The sequence below is a fragment of the Ranitomeya imitator genome, chromosome 4 (assembly GCF_032444005.1).
Source record: "Ranitomeya imitator isolate aRanImi1 chromosome 4, aRanImi1.pri, whole genome shotgun sequence".
Classification (NCBI taxonomy): Eukaryota; Metazoa; Chordata; class Amphibia; order Anura; family Dendrobatidae; genus Ranitomeya; species Ranitomeya imitator.
Window position 1 is genome coordinate 90,844,179 of NC_091285.1, and position 22,002 is coordinate 90,866,180.

The following is a 22,002-nucleotide window of genomic DNA, read 5'->3' on the forward strand; positions in this document are numbered from 1 at the left end:
AGTGAAGAATAGCCATTCTTTCTCACAGCAGGTGGCTAGTCATATGTACATACTAGATAGACTAAGAGGAGCCTACCAGTCTAGAATCTTCAGGTGGACCCAACCATTGAATAGAAGGTGTGACCCCTACCTCCCTTCATGGGCAGATCACAGGAGCTCAGACAATCCATTCTTATTTTTGAGATCAGATGTGAGTTGATCCTTAAAGGGGAAGGAGTGGGGATTCTTAGCTGAGGCAAGACCCCACGTCCATCTGTGACTGCGGAAGCGAACGGGATGAGACTTGAGCTGAGGACATATCTCGTCGTTCATGAGATTGTTTTGGGATCCCTTGGACTCATGTGGACTATTGCTTTGTTAGCTGACACAAGGATTATCGGGAGGTGCCCCCGAATCTGTTCTGTTGGACTCGTGGAAGGACTATTGTTTCGTTTATCGGGTGCGGGATTACTGGAAAGCACCTCCAGATCTGTTTATTTACTTGGGCTTATTGTGGACTTCTGGTGAACTTGAAGGACATTATGGATATTTGATGTTGTATGCTCCCTGCTTTAATAAATCTCATTGGATCATCCCTCGGCCTGTTGTCCCTTCCTGCTCTGCTGTACACCCCGTCACAAACTGGTTGGCAGCAGTGGGATCAGAGCAGAAGGAATGGAGGACAAAGGCCCATCAACATTGGGAACCAGCACCACAGAGTACAAGAGCTGGACTGCGATGAACCTACAAACAAAGGCCCATGAAGTAGGAGTCCGTTTTAAAGGACTCTCCAAGGAGCAGCTAATTGAGGCTTTGGAAGGAGTTCGCCTGCAAGATGACACTGAGGAAGGATCCTCACAGCAAATGGAGGAAAGACTGCAGCCGGAGGTAAATACCCAAAAAAGTCAGTGGGTTGTGTGGTATGAGGAGGAGTTGGCATTTCTGGGAGAAGAGGCCACCATAGACGATAAGAGGAAGTCCATTCACAGAGCTCAGGAGATGGCATTGCTGGAGCAGATCGCTTTGGAAGCAGCTAGAAGCTCCAGACAGACTGTAACCTCAGCACCCACCATGAGGGAACTCCCCAGAGTGTCCCACAAAGACTTTAAGCCCTTTAATGAGGCTGCAGGCGACATTGAGGGCTTCTTCCAGGACTTTGAGCATCAGTGATGATTAATGGAAGTCCCGGAAAGGGAGCGAGTTTGACATCTTGTGGGGTTCTTAGAGGGTGGAGCTGCTGAAGCCTATAGAGCTATGGACCCTCGGGGGAACTGTGAGTATGCGGCGATTAAACAGACTATTCTAGAACATTATGCTATGTTAAACCTTGTTATCTTATTCTTATAATTATGCTAACATACAAAATTAGCATATGCTTTAATCCCACTGCTGCCAGTATTATGCGGTCTTGAAATGTTTTTGTACTTATTCTTATGATTTTGCTAACATGCAAATTAACATGTGATTTAATCTTTTGTGTTTGTATAATTTTGCGGTTTTCAGTTAAGATAAGGAATCTTAAAAATCATGCTGTTAAAGGTAGCATGGCCGAGTGGTCTAAGGCACTGGATTTAGGCTCCAGTCTCTTTGGAGGCGTGGGTTCAAATCCCACTGCTGCCAGTGTATTTTGACTTTGAAACTTTTTAGCTTATATTTATGATTTTGCTAATAGAAAAATTAGCATGTGCTTTATTATTTTGTATTTGTATGAGTGCATGCTTTGCTGTTTTGCAAAAGACAGTAGATAGAATCATTGCTTTTTCCTTTTTGCTTAGAGACCTATCCATTTTTCACCTTGAAGAAGTTAAAATGTAGGTAAATTCACTAAACTTACTCTAGGGAAGCTTTTTTCATATAGTATATTAAGGTAGCATGGCCGAGCGGTCTAAGGCGCTGGATTAAGGCTCCAGTCTCTTCAGAGGTGTAGGTTCAAATGCCAGTAGGCAGAACTTTTTGATCTAATTCAAATGATTTTGTATTTGCATGAGTGTGTGGGTTTCTGTTTAGGAAAAGACAGTTGATAGAATCATTGTTTTTTCCTATTGTTTAGAGACTTAACCATTTTAAAACAGACCTGTAGGTTTAAATCCCACTGCTGCCAGTAGTAAGAGTTCCTTAAAACCTTTTTATCTTATTCTTATACATACGCTAACATACAAAATTAGCATATGCTTTAATCCCACTGCTGCCAGTATTATGCGGTCTTGAAATGTTTTTGTACTTATTCTTATGATTTTGCTAACATGCAAATTAACATGTTATTTAATCTTTTGTATTTGTATACTTTTGCGGTTTTCAGTTAAGATAAGGAATCTTAAAAATCATGCTGCTAATGGTAGCATGGCCGAGCGGTCTAAGGCTCTGGATTAAGGCTCCAGTCTCTTCAGAGGCGTGGGTTCAAATCCCACTGCTGCCAGTAGGTCTTCAGAACCTTTTGATATAATTCTTATGATTTTGTATTTGCATGAGTGTGTGGATCTCTGTTTAGGAAAAGACAGTTGATAGAATCATTGGTTTTTCCTATTGTTTAGAGACTTAACCATTTTACAACAGACCTGTAGGTTCAAATCCCACTGCTGCCAGTAGTAAGAATTCCTTAAAACCTTTTTATCTTATTCTTATAACTATGCTAACATACAAAATTAGCATATGCTTTAATCCCACTGCTGCCAGTATTATGAGGTCTTGAAATGTTTTTGTACTTATTCTTATGATTTTGCTAACATGCACATTAGCATGTGATCTAATCTTCTTTTGTATTTGTATGATTTTTCGGTTTTCAGTTAAGATAAAGACCATTGATAGAATCATTGGTTTTTCCTAATGTTTAGAGACATGCCCTTTTTCCAACATGCACTAATTTTAAATTTTGTCAAATGTACTTCACTTACTCTAAGGAAGCCTACTTAATCATGCTGAGTATGACTCAGCAGTATGAGTTCTTGAAAATCTTTTGATCTTATTCTTATAATTATGATAACAGACAAAATTTGCATGTGCTTTCATCCCACTGCTGCCAGTTTGATATGTGCTTAAAAATTGTTTTGAACTTACTCTTATGATTTTACTAACATACAAACTTACATGTGTTTTAATCTACTTTTGTATTTGCTTAAGTGTTTTCTTTCTGGTTAAGATAAAAACAATTGATAGAATTATTGTTTTTTTCTTAATATTTAGAGACATGTCTGTCATGATATGTACTTTTGCCCTTGAAAAAACGAAATTTGAACTGCATTACTGCACTAGAAATATGAAAGATAAGAGAGATGCCTTAACGTGGCTACGAGGTACACATAAAATTGGCCATTTTTGTGCGCTAAAAGCTCTCATTTTTCATATTTCTAGTGCAGTAATGCAGTTCAAATTTCGTTTTTTCAAGTTTACATGTTTTGGCGCTGCAGTGTGCTGCCCTATTTATTTAACTATATACGAGTTGGCGACTCTGGGTTCAGCACCTGTTCACACTCAGTCTATGTTTGGATGTGCAGGTCAGGTTTTTGAAATGTACTTTTGCCCTGTCCTGTATTTGAATATGCCATTTGATGTATGTAACTGTTCTCTGGTTTCTATTAGCTGTAATTTATGTATTTTCTTGTGCTGGGAGTTCACCTGTAACAATATGTCTCCTTCCCCCAATACTTGCAGCCCTAAGCTATAATGTAACTAAGGTTTGTCAACACCACTAGTGAAGAATAGCCATTCTTTCTCACAACAGGTGGCTAGGCATATGTACATACTAGATAGACTAAGAGCAGCAGACCAGTCTAGAATCTTCAGGTGGACCCAACCATTGAATAGAAGGTGTGACCCCTACCCCCCTTCATGGGCGGATCCCAGGAGCCCAGACAATCCATTCTTATTTTTGAGATCAGATGTGAGTTGATCCTTAACCCCTTCATGACCCAGCCTATTTTGACCTTAAAGACCTTGCCGTTTTTTGCAATTCTGACCAGTGTCCCTTTATGAGGTAATAACTCAGGAACGCTTCAACGGATCCTAGCGGTTCTGAGATTGTTTTTTCGTGACATATTGGGCTTCATGTTAGTGGTAAATTTAGGTCAATAAATTCTGCGTTTATTTGTGATAAAATCGGAAATTTGGCGAAAATTTTGAAAATTTCGCAATTTTCACATTTTGAATTTTTATTCTGTTAAACCAGAGAGATATGTGACACAAAATAGTTAATAAATAACATTTCCCACATGTTTACTTTACATCACCACAATTTTGGAAACAAAATTTTTTTTTGTTAGGAAGTTATAAGGGTTAAAATTTGACCAGCGATTTGTCATTTTTACAACGAAATTTACAAAACCATTTTTTTTAGGGACCACCTCACATTTGAAGTCAGTTTGAGGGGTCTATATGGCTGAAAATACCCAAAAGTGACACCATTCTAAAAACTGCACCCCTCAAGGTACTCAAAACCACATTCAAGAAGTTTATTAACCCTTCAGGTGCTTCACAGCAGCAGAAGCAACATGGAAGGAAAAAATGAACATTTAACTTTTTAGTCACAAAAATTATCTTTTAGCAACAATTTTTTTATTTTCCCAATGGTAAAAGGAGAAACTGAACCACGAAAGTTGTTGTCCAATTTGTCCTGAGTACGCTGATACCTCATATGTGGGGGTAAACCACTGTTTGGGCGCACGGCAGGGCTTGGAAGGGAAGGAGCGCCATTTGACTTTTTGAATGAAAAATTGGCTCCACTCTTTAGCGGACACCATGTCACGTTTGGAGAGCCCCCGTGTGCCTAAAAATTGGAGCTCTCCCACAAGTGACCCCATTTTGGAAACTAGACGCCCCAAGGAACTTATCTAGATGCATAGTGAGCACTTTGAACCCCCAGGTGCTTCACAAATTGATCCGTAAAAATGAAAAAGTACTTTTTTTTCACAAAAAAATTCTTTTAGCCTCAATTTTTTCATTTTCACATGGGCAACAGGATAAAATGGATCCTAAAATGTGTTGGGCAATTTCTCCTGAGTACGCCGATACCTCATATGTGGGGGTAAACCACTGTTTGGGCACATGGTAAGGCTCGGAAGGGAAGGAGCGCCATTTGACTTTTTGAATGAAAAATTATTTCCATCGTTAGCGGACACCATGTCGCGTTTGGAGAGCTCCTGTGTGCCTAAACATTGGCGCTCCCCAACAAGTGACCCCATTTTGGAAACTAGACCCCCCCAAGGAACTTATTTAGATGCCTAGTGAGCACTTTAAACCCTCAGGTGCTTCACAAATTGATCTGTAAAAATGAAAAAGTACTTTTTTTTTACAAAAAAATTATTTTCGCCTCAATTTTTTCATTTTCACATGGGCAGTAGGATAAAATGGATCATAAAATTTGTTGGGCAATTTCTCCCGAGTACGCCGATACCTCATATGTGGGGGTAAACCACTGTTTGGGCACACGGCAGGGCTCGGAAGGGAAGGCGCGCCATTTGACTTTTTGAATGGAAAATTAGCTCCAATTGTTAGCGGACACCATGTCGCGTTTGGAGAGCCCCTGTGTGCCTATGCATTGGAGCTCCCCCACAAGTGACCCCATTTTGGAAACTAGACCCCCCCAGGAACTTATCTAGATGCATATTGAGCACTTTAAACCCCAAGGTGCTTCACAGAAGTTTATAACGCAGAGCCATGAAAATAAAAAATAATTTTTCTTTCCTCGAAAATGATTTTTTAGCCTGGAATTTCCTATTTTGCCAAGGATAATAGGAGAAATTGGACCCCAAATATTGTTGTCCAGTTTGTCCTGAGTACGCGGATACCCCATATGTGGGGGTAAACCACTGTTTGGGCGCACGGCAGGGCTCGGAAGGGATGGCACGCCATTTGGCTTTTTAAATGGAAAATTAGCTCCAATCATTAGCTGACACCATATCACGTTTGGAGAGCCCCTGTGTGCCTAAACATCGGAGATCCCCCAGAAATGACCCCATTTTGGAAACTAGACCCCCAAAGGAACTAATCTAGATGTGTGGTGAGGACTTTGAACCCCCAAGTGCTTCACAGAAGTTTATAACGCAGAGCCATGAAAATAAAAAAAAAAATATTTTCTCAAAAATGATCTTTTAGCCTGCAATTTTTTTATTTTACAAAGGGCAACAGGAGAAATTTGACCCCAAAAGTTGTTGTCCAGTTTCCAGTGGTGAGCACTTTGAACCCCCAAGTGCTTCACAGAAGTTTATAATGCAGAGCCGTGAAAATAATAAATACGTTTTCTTTCCTCAAAAATAATTATTTAGCCCAGAATTTTTTAATTTTCCCAAGGGTAACAGGAGAAATTTGACCCCAATATTTGTTGTCCAGTTTCTCCTGAGTACGGTGATACCCCATATGTGGGGGTAAACTACTGTTTGGGCACATGCCGGGGCTCGGAATTGAAGTAGTGACGTTTTGAAATGCAGACTTTGATGGAATGGTCTGCGGGCGTCACATTGCGTTTGCAGAGCCCCTGGTGTGCCTAAACAGTAGAAACCCCCCACAAGTGACCCCATTTTAGAAACTAGTCCCCCAAGGAACTTATCTAGATATGTGGTGAGCACTTTGAACCCCCAAGTGCTTCACAGACGTTTACAACGCAGAGCCGTGAAAATAAAAAATCATTTTTCTTTCCTCAAAAATGATGTTTTAGCAAGCATTTCTTTATTTTCACAAGGGTAACAGGAGAAATTGGACCCCAGTAATTGTTGCGCAGTTTGTCCTGAGTATGCTGGTACCCCATATGTGGGGGTAAACCACTGTTTGGGTGCACGTCGGGGCTCGGAAGTGAGGGAGCACCATTTGACTTTTTGAATACAAGATTGGCTGGAATCAATGGTGGCGCCATGTTGCGTTTGGAGACCCCCTGATGTGCCTAAACAGTGGAAACCCCTCAATTCTAACTCCAACACACCCCTAACCCTTATCCCAACTGTAGCCGTAACCCTAATCACAACCCTAACCCCAACACACCCGTAACCCCAACACACCCCTAACCCTAACCACAACCCTAATTCCAACCCAACCCTAGCCCTAAGGCTATGTGCCAACGTTGCGGATTCGTATGAGATTTTTCAGCACCATTTTTGAAAAATCCGCGGGTAAAAGGCACTGCGTTTTACCTGCGGAATTACCGCGGATTTCCAGTGTTTTTTTGTCCGGATTTCACCTGCGGATTCCTATTGAGGAACAGGTGTAAAACGATGCGGAATCCGCACAAAGAATTGACATGCTGCGGAAAATACAACGCAGCGTTCCCGCGTGGTATTTTCCGCACCATGGGCACAGCGGATTTGGCTTTCCATATGTTTACATGGTACTGTAAACCTGATGGAACTCTGCTGCGGATCCGCAGCGGCCAATCCGCACCGTGTGCACATAGCCTAATTCTAAAGGTATGTGCACACGCTGCGGAAAACGCTGCGGATCCGAAGCAGTTTGCCATGAGTTTACAGTTCAATGCAAACCTATGGAAAACAAAAATAGCTGTACACATGCTGCAGAAAAACTGCACGGAAACGCAGCGGTTTACATTCCGCAGCATGTCACTTCTTTCTGCGGATTCCGCAGCGGTTTTACAACTGCTCAAATAGAAAATCGCTGTTGTAAAACCGCATTGAAATGCGCAGAAAAAACATGGTAAATCCGCCATAAATCCGCAGCGGTTTAGCACTGCGGATTTATCAAATCCGCAGCGGAAAAATCCGCAGAGGACCAGAATACGTGTGCACATACCGAAACCCTAACCCTACCCCTAACCCTAACCCTACCCCTAACTCTAACCCTACCCCTACCCCTAACCCTAATTCTTACCCCAACCTTAGTGGGGAAAAAAAAAATATTTTTTTTATTGTCCCTACCTATGGGGGTGACAAGGGGGGGTCATTTACTATTTTTTTTATTTTGATCACTGAGATATAACCTTATGATCTCAGTGATCAAAATTCACTCTGGAACGAATCTGCCGGCCGGCAGATTCGGCGGGCGCACTGCACATGCGCCCGCCATTTTGGAAGATGGCGGCGCCCAGTGTTGTGAATTCTGTGGCTGAATTCACTCCTGTGGTCACAAGTGGTACTGCAGCTTCTGAGCTTCCTCCCTCAGGTGTTCTGGTGAGCTCGTTAACTGCTTCATTACTTAACTCCGCCTGATGCTGCTATCCTTGCTCCTTGTCAATGTTTCAGTGTTGGATCTGAGCTTCTCCTGATTGTTCCTGTGACCTGCTGCTCTGTATAGCTAAGTGCTTTTTGCTTTTTTTGTTGCTTTTTTTCTGTCCAGCTTGTCTTTTGTTTTGCTGGAAGCTCTGAGACGCAAAGGGTGTACCGCCGTGCCGTTAGTTCGGCACGGTGGGTTTTTTTTTTGCCCCCTTTGCGTGGTTTTGCTTTAGGGTTTTTAGTAGACTGCAAAGTTCGCTTTACTGTCTTCGCTCTGTCCTAGAATATCGGGCCCCACTTTGCTGAATCTATTTCATCCCTACGTTTTGTCTTTTCATCTTACTCACAGTCATTATATGTGGGGGGCTGCCTTTTCCTTTGGGGAATTTCTCTGGGGCAAGTCAGGCCTATTTTTCTATCTTCAGGCTAGCTAGTTTCTTAGGCTGTGCCGAGTTACCTAGGCAGTTGTTAGGCGCAATCCACAGCCGCTTTTAGTTGTGTTTAGGATAGGATCAGGTGTGCAGTCTACAGAGTTTCCACGTCTCAGAGCTCGTTCTTGTATTTTTGGGTATTTGTCAGATCACTGTGTGCGCTCTGATCGCTAAGCACACTGTGTTTCTGGATTGCCTTCATAACACCTGTCATTAGCAAACATAACAGTACAAGGAGCCAAACTAATGATTCTCAATAGAGGGAAAGAAAAAGTTCTGACATCATTTTTTTTTTTTTTCTGCTCTGTGTTCACTTTTTTTTTTCCCCTAGACATTTGGGTGATTCTGGACACAGGTGTGGACATGGATATTCAGGGTCTGTGCTCTTCAATGGATAATCTCGTTATAAATGTACAAAAAATTCAAGATACTATTGATCAGAAATCTATGTTAGAACCAAGAATTCCTATTCCTGATTTGTTTTTTGGAGATAGAACTAACTTTCTAAGTTTCAAAAATAATTGTAAGCTATTTCTGGCCTTGAAACCTCATTCTTCTGGTAATCCTATTCAACAGGTTTTGATTATTATTTCTTTTTTGCGCGGCGACCCTCAAGACTGGGCATTTTCTCTTGCGCCAGGAGACCCTGCATTGAGTAGTGTCGATGCGTTTTTCCTGGCGCTCGGATTGCTGTACGATGAGCCTAATTCAGTGGATCAGGCTGAGAAAAATTTGCTGGCTTTGTGCCAGGGTCAGGATGATATAGAAGTATATTGTCAGAAATTTAGGAAATGGTCAGTACTCACTCAGTGGAATGAATCTGCGCTTGCAGCTTTGTTCAGAAAGGGTCTCTCTGAGGCTCTTAAGGATGTCATGGTGGGATTTCCTATGCCTGCTGGTTTGAATGAGTCTTTGTCTTTGGCCATTCAGATCGGTCGACGCTTGCGCGAGCGTAAATCTGTGCACCATTTGGCGGTACTGCCTGAGGTTAAACCTGAGCCTATGCAGTGCGATAGGACTATGACTAGAGTTGAACGGCAGGAATACAGACGTCTGAATGGTCTGTGTTTCTACTGTGGTGATTCCACTCATGCTATTTCTGATTGTCCTAAGCGCACTAAGCGGTCCGCTAGGTCTGCCGTCATTGGTACTGTACAGTCCAAATTCCTTCTGTCCATTACCTTGATATGCTCTTTGTCGTCGTTTTCTGTCATGGCGTTTGTGGATTCGGGCGCTGCCCTGAATCTGATGGATTTGGATTATGCTAAACGTTGTGGGTCTTTCTTGGAGCCTTTGCGGTGTCCTATTCCATTGAGAGGAATTGATGCTACACCTTTGGCCAAGAATAAACCTCAATACTGGGCCCAGCTGACCATGTGCATGGCTCCTGCACATCAGGAAGTTATTCGCTTTCTGGTGTTGCATAATCTGCATGATGTGGTCGTGTTGGGGTTGCCATGGCTACAAACCCATAATCCAGTATTGGATTGGAATTCCATGTCGGTATCCAGCTGGGGTTGTCAGGGGGTACATGGTGATGTTCCATTTTTGTCGATTTCGTCATCCACCCCTTCTGAGGTCCCAGAGTTCTTGTCTGATTATCAGGATGTATTTGAAGAGCCCAAGTCCGATGCTCTACCTCCGCATAGGGACATATTCGCCCATCGTCATCACCACTGGGAGCAGGGTTCTTCTTTGTAGCCAAGAAGGATGGTTCGCTGAGACCGTGTATTGATTACCGCCTTCTTAATAAGATCACTGTTAAATTTCAGTATCCCTTGCCATTGTTATCTGACTTGTTTGCTCGGATTAAGGGGGCTAGTTGGTTCACTAAGATAGATCTTCGTGGTGCGTATAATCTGGTGAGAATCAGGCAAGGAGATGAATGGAAAACTGCATTCAATACGCCCGAGGGTCATTTTGAGTATCTAGTGATGCCGTTCGGACTTGCCAATGCTCCATCTGTGTTTCAGTCTTTAATGCATGACATCTTCCGTGAGTATCTGGATAAATTCCTGATTGTTTACTTGGATGACATTTTGATCTTCTCAGATGATTGGGAGTCTCATGTGAAGCAGGTCAGAATGGTTTTTCAGGTCCTGCGTGCTAACTCTTTGTTTGTGAAGGGATCAAAGTGTCTCTTCGGTGTGCAGAAAGTTTCATTTTTGGGGTTCATCTTTACCCCTTCTACTATCGAGATGGATCCAGTTAAGGTCCAAGCCATCCAGGATTGGATTCAGCCGACATCTCTGAAAAGTCTGCAAAAGTTCCTGGGCTTTGCTAATTTTTATCGTCGCTTCATCTGTAATTTTTCTAGCATTGCCAAACCATTGACCGATTTGACCAAGAAGGGTGCTGATTTGGTTAATTGGTCTTCTGCTGCTGTGGAAGCTTTTCAGGAGTTGAAGCGTCGTTTTTGTTCTGCCCCTGTGTTGTGTCAGCCAGATGTTTCTCTTCCGTTCCAGGTCGAGGTTGATGCTTCTGAGATTGGAGCAGGGGCGGTTTTGTCACAGAGAGGTTCTGATTGCTCAGTGATGAAACCATGTGCTTTCTTTTCCAGGAAGTTTTCGCCCGCTGAGCGTAATTATGATGTGGGCAATCGAGAGTTGCTGGCCATGAAGTGGGCATTCGAGGAGTGGCGTCATTGGCTTGAAGGAGCTAAGCATCGCGTGGTGGTATTGACTGATCATAAGAACTTGACTTATCTCGAGTCTGCCAAGCGCTTGAATCCTAGACAGGCCCGTTGGTCGTTATTTTTTGCCCGCTTCGACTTTGTGATTTCGTACCTTCCGGGCTCTAAAAATGTGAAGGCGGATGCTCTGTCTAGGAGTTTTGTGCCCGACTCTCCGAGTTTATCTGAGCCAGCGGGTATCCTCAAGGAAGGAGTCATTGTGTCTGCCATCTCCCCTGATTTGCGGCGGGTGCTGCAAAAATTTCAGGCGAATAAACCTGATCGTTGTCCAGCAGAGAAACTGTTCGTCCCTGATAGGTGGACTAATAAACTTATCTCTGAACTTCATTGTTCGGTGTTGGCTGGTCATCCTGGAATCTTTGGTACCAGAGAGTTAGTGGCTAGATCCTTCTGGTGGCCATCTCTGTCACGGGATGTACGTACTTTTGTGCAATCCTGTGGGATTTGTGCTAGGGCTAAGCCCTGCTGTTCTCGTGCCAGTGGGTTGCTTTTGCCCTTGCCGGTCCCAAAGAGGCCTTGGACACATATTTCGATGGATTTCATTTCTGACCTTCCCGTTTCTCAAAAGATGTCAGTCATTTGGGTGGTCTGTGATCGCTTTTCTAAAATGGTCCATCTGGTGCCCTTGGCTAAATTGCCTTCCTCCTCTGATTTGGTACCTTTGTTCTTTCAGCATGTGGTTCGGTTGCATGGCATTCCTGAGAATATTGTTTCTGACAGAGGTTCCCAGTTTGTTTCAAGGTTTTGGCGAGCCTTTTGTGGTAGGATGGGCATTGACCTATCCTTTTCCTCGGCTTTCCATCCTCAGACTAATGGCCAGACCGAACGAACCAATCAGACCTTGGAAACATATCTGAGATGTTTTGTTTCTGCAGACCAGGATGATTGGGTGTCCTTTTTGCCGTTGGCTGAGTTCGCCCTTAATAATCGGGCCAGCTCGGCTACCTTGGTTTCTCCATTTTTTTGCAATTCTGGGTTCCATCCTCGTTTCTCTTCAGGACAGGTTGAGTCTTCGGACTGTCCTGGTGTGGATTCTGTGGTGGATAGGTTGCAGCAGATCTGGACTCAGGTAGTGGACAATTTGATCTTGTCCCAGGAGAAAGCTCAACTTTTCGCTAATCGCAGACGCCGTGTGGGTCCCCGACTTCGTGTTGGGGATCTGGTTTGGTTATCTTCTCGTCATATTCCTATGAAGGTTTCCTCTCCTAAATTTAAACCTCGTTTTATTGGTCCGTATAGGATTTCTGAGGTTCTCAATCCTGTGTCTTTTCGTTTGACCCTCCCAGACTCCTTTTCCATACATAATGTATTCCATAGGTCGTTGTTGCGGAGATACGTGGCACCTATGGTTCCATCTGTTGAGCCTCCTGCCCCGGTTTTGGTGGAGGGGGAATTGGAGTATATTGTGGAGAAGATTTTGGATTCTCGTGTTTCTAGATGGAAACTCCAGTATCTGGTTAAATGGAAGGGTTATGCTCAGGAAGATAATTCCTGGGTTTTTGCCTCTGATGTTCATGCTTCCGATCTTGTTCGTGCCTTTCATGCGGCTCATCCTGGTCGGCCTGGGGGCTCTGGTGAGGGTTCGGTGACCCCTCCTCAAGGGGGGGGTACTGTTGTGAATTCTGTGGCTGAATTCACTCCTGTGGTCACAAGTGGTACTGCAGCTTCTGAGCTTCCTCCCTCAGGTGTTCTGGTGAGCTCGTTAACTGCTTCATTACTTAACTCCGCCTGATGCTGCTATCCTTGCTCCTTGTCAATGTTTCAGTGTTGGATCTGAGCTTCTCCTGATTGTTCCTGTGACCAGCTGCTCTGTATAGCTAAGTGCTTTTTGCTTTTTTTGTTGCTTTTTTTCTGTCCAGCTTGTCTTTTGTTTTGCTGGAAGCTCTGAGACGCAAAGGGTGTACCGCCGTGCCGTTAGTTCGGCACGGTGGGTTTTTTTTTGCCCCCTTTGCGTGGTTTTGCTTTAGGGTTTTTTGTAGACTGCAAAGTTCGCTTTACTGTCCTCGCTCTGTCCTAGAATATCGGGCCCCACTTTGCTGAATCTATTTCATCCCTACGTTTTGTCTTTTCATCTTACTCACAGTCATTATATGTGGGGGGCTGCCTTTTCCTTTGGGGAATTTCTCTGGGGCAAGTCAGGCCTATTTTTCTATCTTCAGGCTAGCTAGTTTCTTAGGCTGTGCCGAGTTGCCTAGGTAGTTGTTAGGCGCAATCCACAGCCGCTTTTAGTTGTGTTTAGGATAGGATCAGGTGTGCAGTCTACAGAGTTTCCACGTCTCAGAGCTCGTTCTTGTATTTTTGGGTATTTGTCAGATCACTGTGTGCGCTCTGATCGCTAAGCACACTGTGTTTCTGGATTGCCTTCATAACACCTGTCATTAGCAAACATAACAGCCCAGGAAAGAAGACGGACGGTCCCCGGGAGGCCAGGTAAGTATAAGGAGGGGGAGATCAGGGCACGGGGGGGGGCGTCGGAGCACGGGGGGGTGGATCGGAACACGGGGGGGTGGATTGGAGCACGGAGTGGGGGATCGCTGTGCGGGCGGGTGGATCGGAGCACGGGGGGGGAATCGCTGTGCGGGGGGGATCGCTGTGCGGGGGGGGATCGGAGTGCGGGGGGGTTTGATTGGAGCACGGGGGTGTGATTGGAGCACGGGGGGAGCGGGCAGGAGGACGGGGGAGCGGAGCACAGGACCGAGGGGAGCAGACCACAGATCGGGGGGCTGGGGGGGTGATCGGAGGAGTGGGGTGGGTGCACATTAGTGTGTCCAGCCATGGCCGATGATATTGCAGCATCGGCCATGGCTGGATTGTAATATTTCACCATTTTTTTAGGTGAAATATTACAAATTGCTCTGATTGGCAGTTTCACTTTCAACAGCCAATCAGAGCGATCGTAGCCACGAGGGGGTGAAGCCACCCCCCCTGGGCTAAACTACCACTCCCCCTGTCCCTGCAGATCGGGTGAAATGGGAGTTAACCCTTTCACCCGATCTGCAGGGACGCGATCTTTCCATGACGCATATGCTGCGTCATAGGTCGGAATGGCACCGACTTTCATGACGCAGCGTATGTGTCAAAGGTCGGGAAGGGGTTAAAGGGGAAGGAGTGGGGATTCTTAGCTGAGGCAAGACCCCACGTCTATCTGTGACTGCGGAAGCGAACGGGATGAGACTTGAGCTGAGGACATATCTCGTCATTCGTGAGATTGTTTTGGGATCCCTTGGACTCATGTGGACTATTGCTTTGTTAGCTGGCACAAGGATTATCGGGAAGTGCCCCCGAATCTGTTCTGTTGGACTCGTGGAAGGACTATTGTTTCGTTTATCGGGTGCGGGATTACTGGAAAGCACCTCCAGATCTGTTTATTTACTTGGGCTTATTGTGGACTTCTGGTGGACTTGAAGGACATTATGGATATTTGATGTTGTATGCTCCCTGCTTTAATAAATCTCATTGGATCATCCCTTGGCCTGTTGTCCCTTCCTGCTCTGCTGTACACCCCATCACAAACTGGTTGGCAGCAGTGGGATCAGAGCAGAAGGAATGGAGGACAAAGGCCCATCAACATTGGGAACCAGCACCGCAGAGTACAAGAACTGGACTGCGATGAACCTACAAACAAAGGCCCATGAAGTAGGAGTCCGTTTTAACCCTCCGTCACATACAACTGATCTGACAGGCGCTTCTCTTTTACTTTCATTTCTCCTTCCTCACCAGATTGTGAGGAAACCCCCTCCCTCCAGGTAGTCTCCTGTCTCTTGAAGGTCTGTGAAACCTGATATCACAGTTGGATTTCAGAGCTTCAGGGGAGAGGATATAGCTGCACAGATCTCTCAGGCTCATTGTATGTGAATACGTCACATTCAGTAAGGTTGGTATTTTATGTTTTTATTTATCACAATAGTTTATTTAGCTTGTTTTATGAATGTATAGCACAAAATGTGAGGATATTTCATAGAAATAAGGGAGATTTTATAAAAGAAAGTGTGCTGCTCAGGCATATACAGTAGTTCCCTAACATATTCCTTCTCTTGCTTCAGATTATCTGCTGAAATGGAGAGGAAAATGTACAATTTATCCAAACAACTTGATGTTGAGGAAGTAACAAACATGCTGTTAGATGATAGAGACCTCACACTGAATGAGGATTTAGGAGAGGAAAGTGAGATTGATTCTCATGATGAGGTGGAAGAATGTGTCCTGGATTCTGAAACAGAGCAAGATGGTGACAGTGGTGAGGATGAAGAAGTTGGATCATATTATATTGGAAAAGATAAAAATACTAAATGGAACAAGAAGCCATTCCAGAAAAAACGTAGGGAACCTTTAAACATTATTACTCACCTTCCTGCAGTAATAGGAACTGCACGTAATGCAAAAACTGCAGTTGAATGCTGGAACAGTATATTTACAGATGACATTCTGGACTCTATTGTCACATATACCAACCAATATATAGACATTATAAAGGACAAGTACATCTGCAACAGAACCATCAAGCCCACAGATGAAATAGAACTGCGTGCTTTTTTTGGATTACTGTACCTTGCAGGAGCTCATAGGGCAAATAGACAAAGTTTGGAGGAACTTTGGGGTAAAGATGGGGATGGAGTTGAAAAATGTAGCCTTGTTATGTCCATAAACAGATTCAAGATTCTAATTCGTTGCCTTCGGTTTGACGACAGAACTACCCGAACCGAACGCAAAACACATGACCGACTTGCTCCAATTCGTGATATATTTCAAAGATTTGTTGTAAACTGTAAACAAAGTTATTACTAGTGTTGAGCGATACCGTCCGATACTTGAAAGTATCGGTATCGGATAGTATCGGCCGATACCCGAAAAATATCGGATATCGCCGATACCGATATCCGATACCAATACAAGTCAATGGGACATCAAGTATCTGAAGGTATTCTCATGGTTCCCAGGGTCTGAAGGAGAGGAAATTCTCCTTCAGGCCCTGGGATCCATAGGGATGTGTAAAATAAAGAATTAAAATAAAAAATATTGATATGCTCACCTCTCCGGCGGCCCCTGGACATCACGCTGCTAACCGGGAGGCTTCTTTGTTTAAAATGAGCGCGTTTAGGGACTTCCATGATGTCACGGCTTGTGATTGGTCGCGTGCCACTCATGTGACCGCCACGCGACCAATCAGAAGCTGCGACGTCATTCTCAGGTCCTAAATTCCTAGAATGAGGAGTATAGGACCTGAGAATGACGTCGCGGTCGCTGGACACATTGCAGGATACACATCAGGGGAACAGCTGGCATTATGTTTAAAATGAGTGCGTTGAGGACCTGCGAATGACGTCCCGGCTTCTGATTGGTCGCGTGCCGCCCATGTGACCGGCACGCGACCAATCAGAAGCCACGACGTCATTCGCAGGTCCTTAATTCCTAGAATTAGGAGTTTTTGTGAATGAGAATGACGTCGCGGCTTCTGATTGGTCGCGTGCCGGTCACATGGGCGGCACGCGACCAATCAGAAGCCGCGACGTCATTCTCATTCACTAAACTCCTAATTCTAGGAATTCAGGACCTGCGAATGACGTCACGGCTTCTGATTGGTCGCGTGCCGGTCACATGGGCGGCACACGACCAATCAGAAGCCGGGACGTCATTCGCAGGTCCTAAAGGCGCGCATTTTAAACAAAGAAGCCTCCCGGTTAGCAGCGTGATGTCCAGGGGCCGCCGGAGAGGTGAGCATATCAATATTTTTTATTTTAATTCTTTATTTTACACATCCCTATTGATCCGATACCGATACCCGATATCACAAAAGTATCGGATCTCGGTATCGGAATTCCGATACCGCAAGTATCGGCCGATACCCGATACTTGCGGTATCGGAATGCTCAACACTAGTTATTACCCTGGAGAGAATCTCACTATTGACGAAATGCTCCCTGGTTTTCGTGGTAGATGTGCCTTTCGTCAATATATTCCATCAAAGCCAAACAAATATGGAATAAAAATTTATGCCCTTGTTGATGCCAGTAAGACCTACACTTACAACCTGGAAGTTTATGCAGGAAAACAACCAGAAGGTCCTTACTGTGTGAGCAACAAACCCATTGATGTTGTAAAAAGACTGGCTGAACCCTTATTTGGATCGGGTCGCAATATTACAGCTGACAATTGGTTTACAAGTTGTGATCTGAAAATTCAGAAGCTGTCATATGTGGGAACTGTAAGAAAAAACAAAAGGGAATTGCCGCCACAGTTTGTAAGTGTGAAAGAGAGACAACAGTACAGCAGTATGTTTGCATTCCATAATGGAAAGGCTTTAGTTTCCTATGTACCACATGCCAAAAAAATCGTACTTCTTCTATCAACACTTCATGATGATGCTGCCATCGATCCTGGGACTGGGGCAGAAAAAAAACCGGAGATAATTACATTTTACAATGCCACCAAAGGGGGTGTGGATACAGCAGATCAGATGTGCTCCACTTTCAACGTCAGCAGAAACATCAAACGCTGGCCAATGGTCATATTTTTTGCTATGTTGAATTTGGGTGGTATAAATTCACAAGTAATTTATCTTGAAAACAAGCTTGAACCACTCCGTAGACGATTGTATCTGAAAAAATTGGCCCATGAACTAGTACTTGGAGAGCTACGCAGGAGAAGCGTGAAAACAATCGGTATCCCCTCTCGCCTTCAAGTTCAGCTCAAAAGGTTCCGCCCAGAAGATGATGGTGAAAAGTCACCATCTGCACCACCTCACAAAAGAAGGAGATGCACCACCTGCCAAACGGAAAGCGGAACCAGAAGGCTTTCAAATTATGAATGTCTCAAATGTCATAAAGCAATTTGCCTGACACATGCAAAAATGGTGTGTAATTCTTGCTATTTGCTCTGCAAGTGTGACTTTTTCTGGGGAAACCTCAGCATCTACTTCTGATTGAATATGTTTTTAATAGTACTTAAGGTACCTTAAAATTAAGTTTGTGTTCAAAAATTTTCTTTGTACATTTTTGTGAGAGAGTCGAACTGGGGACTATTTGGCGGGAGTTTTGAAAAGTTTGTATTTCATAGTTATTAGTTTTATGTTAAGTAAATGTTTTTTTTGCAACTGATTATGTGTAGTCTCTTTTATTACATCCCTATGAAGGTCACTGATCACTTTTAGAGCACTGAAATTGCAAACATTAGATATTATAGGCATTTTTCCAGCAGGTGCCTGACAGGCACATTGTATGTGAACTCGTTAGTCCGAATATTGTATGTGACGGAGGGTTAAAGGACTCTCCAAGGAGCAGCTAATTGAGGCTTTGGAAGGAGTTCGCCTGCAAGATGACACTGAGGAAGGATCCTCACAGCAAATGGAGGAAAGACTGCAGCCGGAGGTAAATACCCAAAAAAGTCAGTGGGTTGTGTGGTACGAGGAGGAGTTGGCATTTCTGGGAGAAGAGGCCACCATAGACGATAAGAGGAAGGCCATTCACAGAGCTCAGGAGATGGCATTGCTGGAGCAGATCGCTTTGGAAGCAGCTAGAAGCTCCAGACAGACTGTAACCTCAGCACCCACCATGAGGGAACTCCCCAGAGTGTCCCACAAAGACTTTAAGCCCTTTAATGAGGCTGCAGGCGACATTGAGGGCTTCTTCCAGGACTTTGAGCATCAGTGTTGATTAATGGAAGTACCGGAAAGGGAGCGAGTTCGACATCTTGTGGGGTTCTTAGAGGGTGGAGCTGCTGAAGCCTATAGAGCTATGGACCCTCGGGGGAACTGTGAGTATGCGGCGATTAAACAGACTATTCTAGAACATTATGCTATGTTAAACCTTGTTATCTTATTCTTATAATTATGCTAACATACAAAATTAGCATATGCTTTAATCCCACTGCTGCCAGTATTATGCGGTCTTGAAATGTTTTTGTACTTATTCTTATGATTTTGCTAACATGAAAATTAACATGTGATTTAATCTTTTGTATTTGTATAATTTTGTGGTTTTCAGTTAAGATAAGGAATCTTAAAAATCAAGCTGTTAAAGGTAGCATGGCCGAGTGGTCTAAGGCGCTGGATTTAGGCTCCAGTCTCTTTGGAGGCGTGGGTTCAAATCCCACTGCTGCCAGTGTATTTTGACTTTGAAACTTTTTAGCTTATATTTATGATTTTGCTAATAGAAAAATTAGCATGTGCTTTATTATTTTGTATTTGTATGAGTGCATGCTTTGCTGTTTTGCAAAAGACAGTAGATAGAATAATTCCTTTTTCCTTTTTGCTTAGAGACCTATCCATTTTCCACCTTGAAGAAGTTAAAATGTAGGAAAATTCACTAAACTTACTCTAAGGAAGCTTTTTTCATGTAGTATATTAAGGTAGCATGGCCAAGCGGTCTAAGGCGCTGGATTAAGGCTCCAGTCTCTTCAGAGGCGTGGGTTCAAACCCCATTGCTGCCAGTAGTTCTTCAGAACCTTTTGATCTAATTCAAATGATTTTGTATTTGCATCAGTGTGTGGATTTCTGTTTAGGAAAAGACAGTTGATAGAATCATTGGTTTTTCCTATTGTTTAGAGACTTAACCATTTTACAACAGACCTGTAGGTTCAAATCCCACTGCTGCCAGTAGTAAGAGTTCCTTAAAACCTTTTTATCTTATTCTTATAACTATGCTAACATACAAAATTAGCATATGCTTTAATCCCACTGCTGCCAGTATTATGAGGTCTTGAAATGTTTTTGTACTTATTCTTATGATTTTGCTAACATGCAAATTAGCATGTGATCTAATCTTCTTTTGTATTTGTATGATTTTTCGGTTTTCAGTTAAGATAAAGACCGTTGATAGAATCATTGGTTTTTCCTAATGTTTAGAGACATGCCCTTTTTCCAACATGCACTAATTTTAAATGTTGTCAAATGTACTTCACTTACTCTAAGGAAGCCTACTTAATCATGCTGAGTATGACTCAGCAGTATGAGTTCTTGAAAATCTTTTGATCTTATTCTTATAATTATGAAAACAGACAAAATTTGCATGTGCTTTCATCCCACTGCTGCCAGTATGATATGTGCTTGAAAATTGTTTTGAACTTACTCTTATGATTTTACTAACATACAAACTTACATGTGTTTTAATCTTCTTTTGTATTTGCTTAAGTGTTTTCTTTCTGGTTAAGATAAAAACAGTTGATAGAATTATTGTTTTTTTCCTAATATTTAGAGACATGTCTGTCATGATATGTACTTTTGCCCTGTCCTGTATTTGAATAATATGCCATTTGATGTATGTAACTGTTCTCTGGTTTCTATTAGCTGTAATTTATGTATTTTCTTGTGCTGGGAGTTCACCTGTAACAATATGTCTCCTTCCCCCAATACTTGCAGCCCTAAGCTATAATGTAATTAAGGTTTGTCAACACCACTAGTGAAGAATAGCCATTCTTTCTCACAGCAGGTGGCTAGTCATATGTACATACTAGATAGACTAAGAGGAGCCAACCAGTCTAGAATCTTCAGGTGGACCCAACCATTGAATAGAAGGTGTGACCCCTACCCCCCTTCATGAGCGGATCCCAGGAGCTCAGATAATCCATTCTTATTTTTGAGATCAGATGTGAGTTGATCCTTAAAGGGGAAGGAGTGGGGATTCTTAGCTGAGGCAAGACCCCACGTCCATCTGTGACTGCGGAAGCGTACGGGATGAGACTTGAGCTGAGGACATATCTCGTCGTTCGTGAGATTGTTTTGGGATCCCTTGGACTCATGTGGACTATTGCTTTGTTAGCTGGCACAAGGATTATCTGGAGGTGCCCCCGAATCTGTTCTGTTGGACTCGTGGAAGGACTATTGTTTCGTTTATCGGGTGCGGGATTACTGGAAAGCACCTCCAGATCTGTTTATTTACTTGGGCTTATTGTGGACTTCTGGTGGACTTGAAGGACATTATGGATATTTGATGTTGTATGCTCCCTGCTTTAATAAATCTCATTGGATCATCCCTCGGCCTGTTGTCCCTTCCTGCTCTGCTGTACACCCCGTCACAAACTGGTTGGCAGCAGTGGGATCAGAGCATAAGGAATGGAGGACAAAGGCCCATCAACATTGGGAACCAGCACCGCAGAGTACAAGAGCTGGACTGCGATGAACCTACAAACAAAGGCCCATGAAGTAGGAGTCCGTTTTAAAGGACTCTCCAAGGAGCAGCTAATTGAGGCTTTGGAAGGAGTTCGCCTGCAAGATGACACTGAGGAAGGATCCTCACAGCAAATGGAGGAAAGACTGCAGCCGGAGGTAAATACCCAAAAAAGTCAGTGGGTTGTGTGGTACGAGGAGGAGTTGGCATTTCTGGGAGAAGAGGCCACCATAGACGATAAGAGGAAGGCCATTCACAGAGCTCAGGAGATGGCATTGCTGGAGCAGATCGCTTTGGAAGCAGCTAGAAGCTCCAGACAGACTGTAACCTCAGCACCCACCATGAGGGAACTCCCCAGAGTGTCCCACAAAGACTTTAAGCCCTTTAATGAGGCTGCAGGCGACATTGAGGGCTTCTTCCAGGACTTTGAGCATCAGTGTTGATTAATGGAAGTCCCGGAAAGGGAGCGAGTTCGACATCTTGTGGGGTTCTTAGAGGGTGGAGCTGCTGAAGCCTATAGAGCTATGGACCCTCGGGGGAACTGTGAGTATGCGGCGATTAAACAGACTATTCTAGAACATTATGCTATGTTAAACCTTGTTATCTTATTCTTATAATTATGCTAACATACACAATTAGCATATGCTTTAATC

General features: G+C 43.6%; 2 non-coding genes across 2 annotated transcripts; both read left to right on the forward strand.

Moving 5' to 3' along the window:
- Positions 1-1,517: 1,517 nt before the first annotated feature.
- Positions 1,518-1,599, forward strand: TRNAL-UAG (transfer RNA leucine (anticodon UAG)). Its single transcript has one exon. It is a non-coding gene; the product is annotated as a tRNA-Leu (tRNA).
- Positions 1,600-19,263: 17,664 nt separating this feature from the next.
- On the forward strand, positions 19,264-19,345 carry TRNAL-UAG (transfer RNA leucine (anticodon UAG)). Its single transcript has one exon. It is a non-coding gene; the product is annotated as a tRNA-Leu (tRNA).
- The last annotated feature ends 2,657 nt before the right edge of the window (positions 19,346-22,002 follow it).